The sequence below is a fragment of the Callithrix jacchus genome, chromosome 4 (assembly GCF_049354715.1).
Source record: "Callithrix jacchus isolate 240 chromosome 4, calJac240_pri, whole genome shotgun sequence".
Classification (NCBI taxonomy): Eukaryota; Metazoa; Chordata; class Mammalia; order Primates; family Cebidae; genus Callithrix; species Callithrix jacchus.
The window spans coordinates 52,659,081-52,665,712 of record NC_133505.1 but is presented as its reverse complement, the minus strand read 5'-3'; the positions used below and the strand labels follow the sequence as shown (position 1 = coordinate 52,665,712).

The 6,632-nt window shown below is 48.6% G+C and overlaps 1 pseudogene; it reads right to left on the bottom strand.

Moving 5' to 3' along the window:
• Nucleotides 1-1,555: 1,555 nt before the first annotated feature.
• On the bottom strand, nt 1,556-1,747 carry LOC108591365 (small ribosomal subunit protein uS14 pseudogene; annotated as a pseudogene).
• Between the last annotated feature and the right edge of the window lie 4,885 nt (nt 1,748-6,632).

Below are 6,632 nucleotides of genomic sequence, written 5' to 3'. Positions count from 1 at the left end.
TGCCTTAGAGTCACCTCTTTTCCAATACCACATACTTCTTGACCTGAGACTTAGTAAGATTAAAGATTATGTGATTATATATATGTATATAGTTATGATTACATATGAATAGCTGTGTGATTATGATTAGATATATATATAGGAATAACTATATAACTATATCTCTAATTCCTTTCTAATTCTATGTGTATATGAGAACATGCTGAGGCTTCAGACCCTTCCCTCGGCTCTTGTGGGGGTTTCCCCCAACAGGTTTCCATAGCTGTGGGATCTTCCAGCTGTGAGATCCTTGGACCTGGGGCAAGGCCCAGATACTCCTACCTTACCACTGCCTCTTGTAAACAGAGTGAGGGGTTCCCGGGGCCTGGGATGGTGAGGCAGATAAAGGAAACTGGCTATTGTCTCTGGGGACAATGGGGAACTCCAGGGGCTTTTGGGAAAGGAGGAGGAGGAGGGGCAGTGGCTGGCTGCCTCCAAGGAATGGATCTGGTCTTAGTTTACTGTCTAACCTCCTACCCTTCCTGGGATTAACTCCCCTCTCCACCACCTTCTCATCCTCACCTCCATTAACTCCACTCCACCTCCCTTGGCCTGGCTGAGACATTTTCTCCAAGGCAGGAAAACTAAATCTGCTGTGGATTTCCTTAGCATTCCTGGAAAAATAACCCTCCTCGTCAGGAATAAAGCTGCCAGGGAGCAGTTTCTCACAGTTCCCAGTTTAGCCTTGTGTCACGGATCCTTCCTGTGCTTCCCTGACTTCTGCTCCTGTGCACTGCAGGCAACTTTGAGGAAACTGACCAAATCTCCTGTTTCCTCAAGGTCAATTAAAAAAAAACAGAGTGTCTGAATACCAGCCTGTGAAGATGAGGACTATGGGTTGACACTAAGTGGCCCCTGGGGTCTGCCTTCCTGGTCTACTCCCCGGATCCCCAGAGCCATCCAGAAACATTCTGGATGATGCCCATACACAGGCATCAGTTAATAGGGTCAGTCACAATAGCATACATTGCATGCTGACTGTATGCCAGGCCATGCAAGGCTCTGTGACAGTGGTGAAGACGACAGACACACCAAGAGCCATTTGAGTGATGGACAGCTGTTGGGGAAAGCAGGAATGGTAGCAAGAGTTTTACTAGAGCTAGTGGGTTCTTGCCAGACCCATGAGCACTGAGAGTCCTGCTCTTCCCACCGCTTTCCACATGTCTCCGCCCAGACGCTCAGAGCGTGCTGTGACAGGCCGCTGCCTCCACATGACTTGCATTAAAAATACATGTCTGGGGCCCAGCTTGTGAAGTTGCCTGGAGGTGCTTCTGAGTTGGTCACTCTGGAACCACATGCTGACTCTGGGACCCTCTCTCAGGGCTGCCATGGATGCCAGAGCAGGCTGTTCACTGCACTACTGGGGGTGGGAGTGGTACCTTCTGGTGCTGTGCTATGTGGTGGCCCTCCTCCCTAACGTGGGAATTATTTTTTATTATTATTATTTTGTGGTTTTTAAAAATGTTTATTTTATGTACAAAGAACTATCATGGCTTTTTATGGTAGATGCCTTGGATAATCCTTTGAAAGAAGATCATTTAGTCCAACTTAATGAAACCGATATCCTTTTCGTACTGACAAAAACACTGGAGGCACATATTGAGGCCGTATTTCTGATCAGACCATGCCAGTTTGAACAGACGTGACAAGAGCGAGAACCTTGACCAAATTTTTGTGGGTGGCTCCAGTACAGCTGCTGGTGACCCATCTTGCTCTCAGGAGTGCAAAGAGGTAAAAGGCTATTATTATTATTTTTCTGAGACAGAGTCTCACTCTGTCGCCCAGGCTGGAGTGCAGTGGCGCTATCTGGGCTCACTACAACCTCTGCCTTCCGGGTTCAAGTGATTCTCCTGCCTCAGCCTTCTGAGTAGCTGGGATTACAGGTGCGTGCCTCCGCACCTGGCTAATTTTCGTATTTTTAGTAGGGACAGGGTTTCACCATGTTGGCCAAGCTGGTCTTGAAATCCCGACTCAGGTGATCTGCCTGCCTCGGCCTACCAAAGAGCTGGGATTACAGGTGTGAGCCACTGTGCCCAGCCGGAAGTGGGAATTATAACAATACCTGCAGCTGATCAGATAGAGAGATGAGGAGAATGTGAGGCTCAGAGTTTGGGTCCTAGGCAGGTGTCTCATAAATACTAGTTTTCTTCCTCCTATGTCAGAGGCCAGCAGAGAACTGGCTGCTCCTTGAGGCCTGATGCAAGGCACCCTGCTGCTCATGGGCAGTGCTTAGATCAGAGGCCAGGGCTCTGTAAATGCCTGAAGAATCAAGAAGGAGGCTGGCAGAGGCTGTGGCCCCTCGTTCTGTCATGTTTCAGCAGCCTGTTGTCCTGTCTGGGAAATCAGCACTGGAATGGAGCCCTACCTGTGTGGGGGAGGTTGAGAACAGTGCTGACCCCTAAACAAGGAGTACTGACAAGGAGCCAGGGAAGCCTCATCAAGAGGTGATGTTGCCAAGGAGCAGGCGGGGAGACCTTGGGACCACGAACCGGAGCCAGCCAGGTATAGGCAGTGTGGGCGGGGAAAGAGCAGAATTCTAGCCCAGAAGCTGGGAGCTCAGCCCTATCTTTCTGCCTTGGACAACAGACCAGAAACCATCTACCTGAGTGAGGAGCTAGGGCCTGAATGTCACCACTGAAAGAAGAGGTGATGTACTTTGGAGAGATGGTCCCTTATTCATGACCATCATTCCTCTGCCCAGCAATTCCAGGCAATGACAGACCCATGCACAGTTGACCAGACACACACTAGACATGCCTGTAAGATATGAGCAAAATGGGCCAGGGAGTTGGAGGTTGCCTGAAAGAGTAAGCAGAGAGGACAGGTGGGGCCTCCCCAGTCCACAAGAACAGTTGTTCTGGCCAAGGAGGAGGACGTGGCCCAGGAGAGGAGCTTGTATAGAATGCAGCCATTGTCCCCACTGAGACAGCTGTTGCCCCCCTGACTCAGCTGACAGGACCCTGTGGGTGGGAGCTGGGGGCCCTACCCTCTCTGGCAATGCCTCACAGGGAACGGTCAACTGTTGGGGCAGGAGACAGCTGTTCCCTGGACAGTGAGAGGGATGAGGGTGGAGAGAGGGGTTGAGGAGGAGGTAAGGAAGAACATGCCTAGCATATCTGATGTAGGGAGGGAGAGCAGCAACAACCACAAAGCCCCAGGGAAAAAAATCTAATAAAGACTGGGCAGGACTCCAGTGGAGAAAACAATTTTTTTACAGAGAAACCAAAAAGGAAGACTTAAATATTTGAATATTTGAATGAATGAGCCAAGATAATGGTTAGTAAAGTGTCATGATTTTATTTATTTATTTATTATTTTAGAGGTAGGTTCCTCCTCTGTCTCCCAGGCCTGAAGTTCAGTGGCACGGTCATAGCTCACTGCAGCCTTGACCTCCTAAGTTCAAGCAATCCTCCTACCCCAATCTCCTGAGTAGCTGGGACTACAGGAATAGGCTACTGTGAGTCACTCTGCCTGGCTATAATTGTTCTAAAGATGTTAGTTCTGACCAGGCATGGTGACTCATGCCTGTAATCTCAATGCTTTAGGAGGCCAACATGGTTGGATTGTTTGAGCCCAGGAGCTCGAGACCAGCCTGGGCAGCAAGGCAAAACCCAGTCTCTACCAAAAAATACAAAAATTAGCCAGGCATGATGGGACATGCTTATAGTCCCAGCTACCTAGGAAGCTAAGGTGAGAGAATGGCTTGAGCCCAGGAGGTCAAGGCTGCAGTGAGCCGTGACCATGCCACTACACTCCAGCCTGGGCAACAGAGAGACCTTGTCTCAAAAGAGAGAGAGAGAGAGACCTTGTCTCAAAAAAAAAAAAAAGTTAGTTCTCCCCCAAGTTAATCTACAAATTCAGTGCAATTCTGACCAAGAATCCACCAATTTGTGTTTTTCATCTTTCTTTCTGGAAGCTGATAAGAAATTTTACATGGGACAAAAAGATCAAGAATAACTATATTAATGATCAAGAAGAAAAAAAAAAAAAACGAGGGCCGGGCATGGTGGCTCATACTTGTAATCCCAGCTCTTTGGGAGGCTGAGGCAGGCAGTTCATTCGAGCCGAGGAGTTCAAGGTCAGCCTGGGCAATATGGTGAAGCTCTGTCTCTACTAAAAATACAAAAGAAAATTAGGGGGGCATGGTGGCGCACACCTGTAGTCCCAGCTACTCAGGAGGCTGAAGTGGGAGGATCACCTGAGCCTGGGAAGTCGAGGCTGGCGTGAACCATGACAGCACCACCGCACTCCAGCCTGGGCAACAGGAGTGAGACTCTGTCTCTAAAATAAATAAATAAACAAACAAATAAATAAAGATAACAAAAATAAGAGGGCAGTAGCTCTATAGATACCAATCTGGCCAATCTGGTTATATGGGAATGAAAATAGTGTGGCAAAATGCAAGAACAGACACAGTGAGTGAGGAACAGAATGGAGATTAGAAACAGAGCCAAGAACACATAGGGCAGAGGGGGAATTGCTGGTCAGTGGAGATGGGACATACATGGTCAGAAATAGGGCTGGAACAGTTGGCCATTCCCAAAGGGAAAAATAAGATTTGATCCTCTGGCACATCAATTACAAAAATAAATTCTGGGCAGGACCCAGTTACTTACGCCTATAATTCCAGCAGGTCTGGAGTCCTAGGAGTGTGGATCACATGAGGTCAGGAGTTTGAGACCAGCCTGGCCAACATGGTGAAACCCTGTCTCTCCTAAAAATACAAAAATTAGTTGAGCGTGTTAGCACATGCCTGTAATACAGCCTGGGCAACTCTGAAACTCTGTCCAAAAAAAAACCTGCCAGGCTCAGTAGCTCATGCCTGTAATCCCAGCACTTTGGGAGGCCGAGGTGGGCAGATCATGAGGTCAGGAGTTCAAGACCAGCCTGGCCAACATAGTGAAACCCCATCTCTACTAAAAATACAAAAGTTAGCCAGGTGTGGTGGTATGTGCTGTAGTCCCAGCTACTTGGGAGGCTGAGATGGGAGAATTGCTTGAACCTGGATAGCGGTGGTAGTGAGTCAAGACCGTGCCATTACACTCCAGCCTGGGTGACAGAGTGATCTGCCTGCCTTGGCCTCCCAAAGTGCTGGGAGAAAAAAGAAAATGGCAGAGAAAGAAAAAGAAACAAAAGATCAGAGATGGCCATTTCCTGAAACATGAGTGAGTAATCCATAAATGTGAAAAGCTAGTTATCCCTGCCTGCAAATGAAGAACTGCAAACTATCCAGAAAGAGCTACCACATCATGCTCCTGAGAAGTGGCAAGTCATAGGGTACTGGAGGGAGAGGTGGGTTTGTTTGTTTTTTTGTTTGTTTGTTTCTGAGAGGGGGTCTTGCTCTGTTGCCTAGGCTGGAGTGCAGTGACACAATCTCAGCTCACTGCAACCTCCACTTTCCGGGTTCAATTGATTCTCCTGCCTCAGCCTCCTGAGTAGCTGGGATTACAGGTGTCCGCCACTACATACAGCTTATTTTTGTACTTTTCGTAGAGACAGCGTTTCACCATGTTGGTCAGGCTTGTCTCAAACTCCTGACCTCACATGATCCACCTTCATCCATCTCCCAAAGTGCTGGGATTACAGGCATGAGCCACACCACCCGGCCAGTTTGTCTCTGTCCCCTAGGCTGGAGTACAGTGGCTCAGTCTTGGCTCACTGAAGCCTCTGCCTCCTGGGTTCAAGTGATTCTCCTGCCTCAGCCTCTGGAGTAGCTGGGATTATAGGTATGTGCCACCACACCTGGCTAATTTTTTATATTTTTCATAGAGATGGGTTTTTGCCATGTTGGCCAGGCTGGTCTTGAACTTCTGATCTCAGGTGATCTGCCCACTTCGGCCTCCAAAAGTGCTGGGGTTATAGGCATGAGCCACCATGCCCAGCCTGTTTGTCTGTTTTGAGATGAAGTTTTGCTCTTGTTGCCCAGGCTGGAGTGCAATGGCACAATCTCGGCTCACCACAACCTCCGCCTCTCGAATTCAAGTGATACTCCTGCCTCAGCCTTCCCAGTAGCTGGGCTTACAGGCATGTGCTACAACGCCCAGCTAATTTTGGATTTTTAGTAGAGACGAGGTTTCTCCATGTTGGACAGGCTGGTCTCTAACTCCTGCCCTCAGGTGATCTGCCCGCCTCGGCCTCCCAGTGTTGGGATTACAGGCATGAGCCACCACTCCCTGCCTGTTTGTTTGTTTTGAGACAGAGTCTCCCTCTGTAACCCAGGCTGGAGTGCAGTGATGCAAACTCTGCCTCACAGATGCAAGTGATGCTTTTGACTCAACCTCCTGAGTAGCTGGGATTATAGGCGTGCACCATCATGCCCAGCTAATTTTTGTATTTTTAGCAGAGACAGGTTTTCACCAGGCCATGCTGGTCTGGAACTCCTGACCTCAGGTGATCCACCAGCCTCAGTCTCCCAAAGTGCTGGGATTACAGGTGTGAGCCATTGTTCCTGGCCTGGAGGGAGAGTTTATGACACAATCACTTCAGAGGGCAATTTGGCAATATCTGATAAACCTGGAATTGCATGTTTATCATTTACCTGGAGCCCAGTAATTCTAAACCGTAGTTATGGCTCTAGAGAAACTCCTGTATGT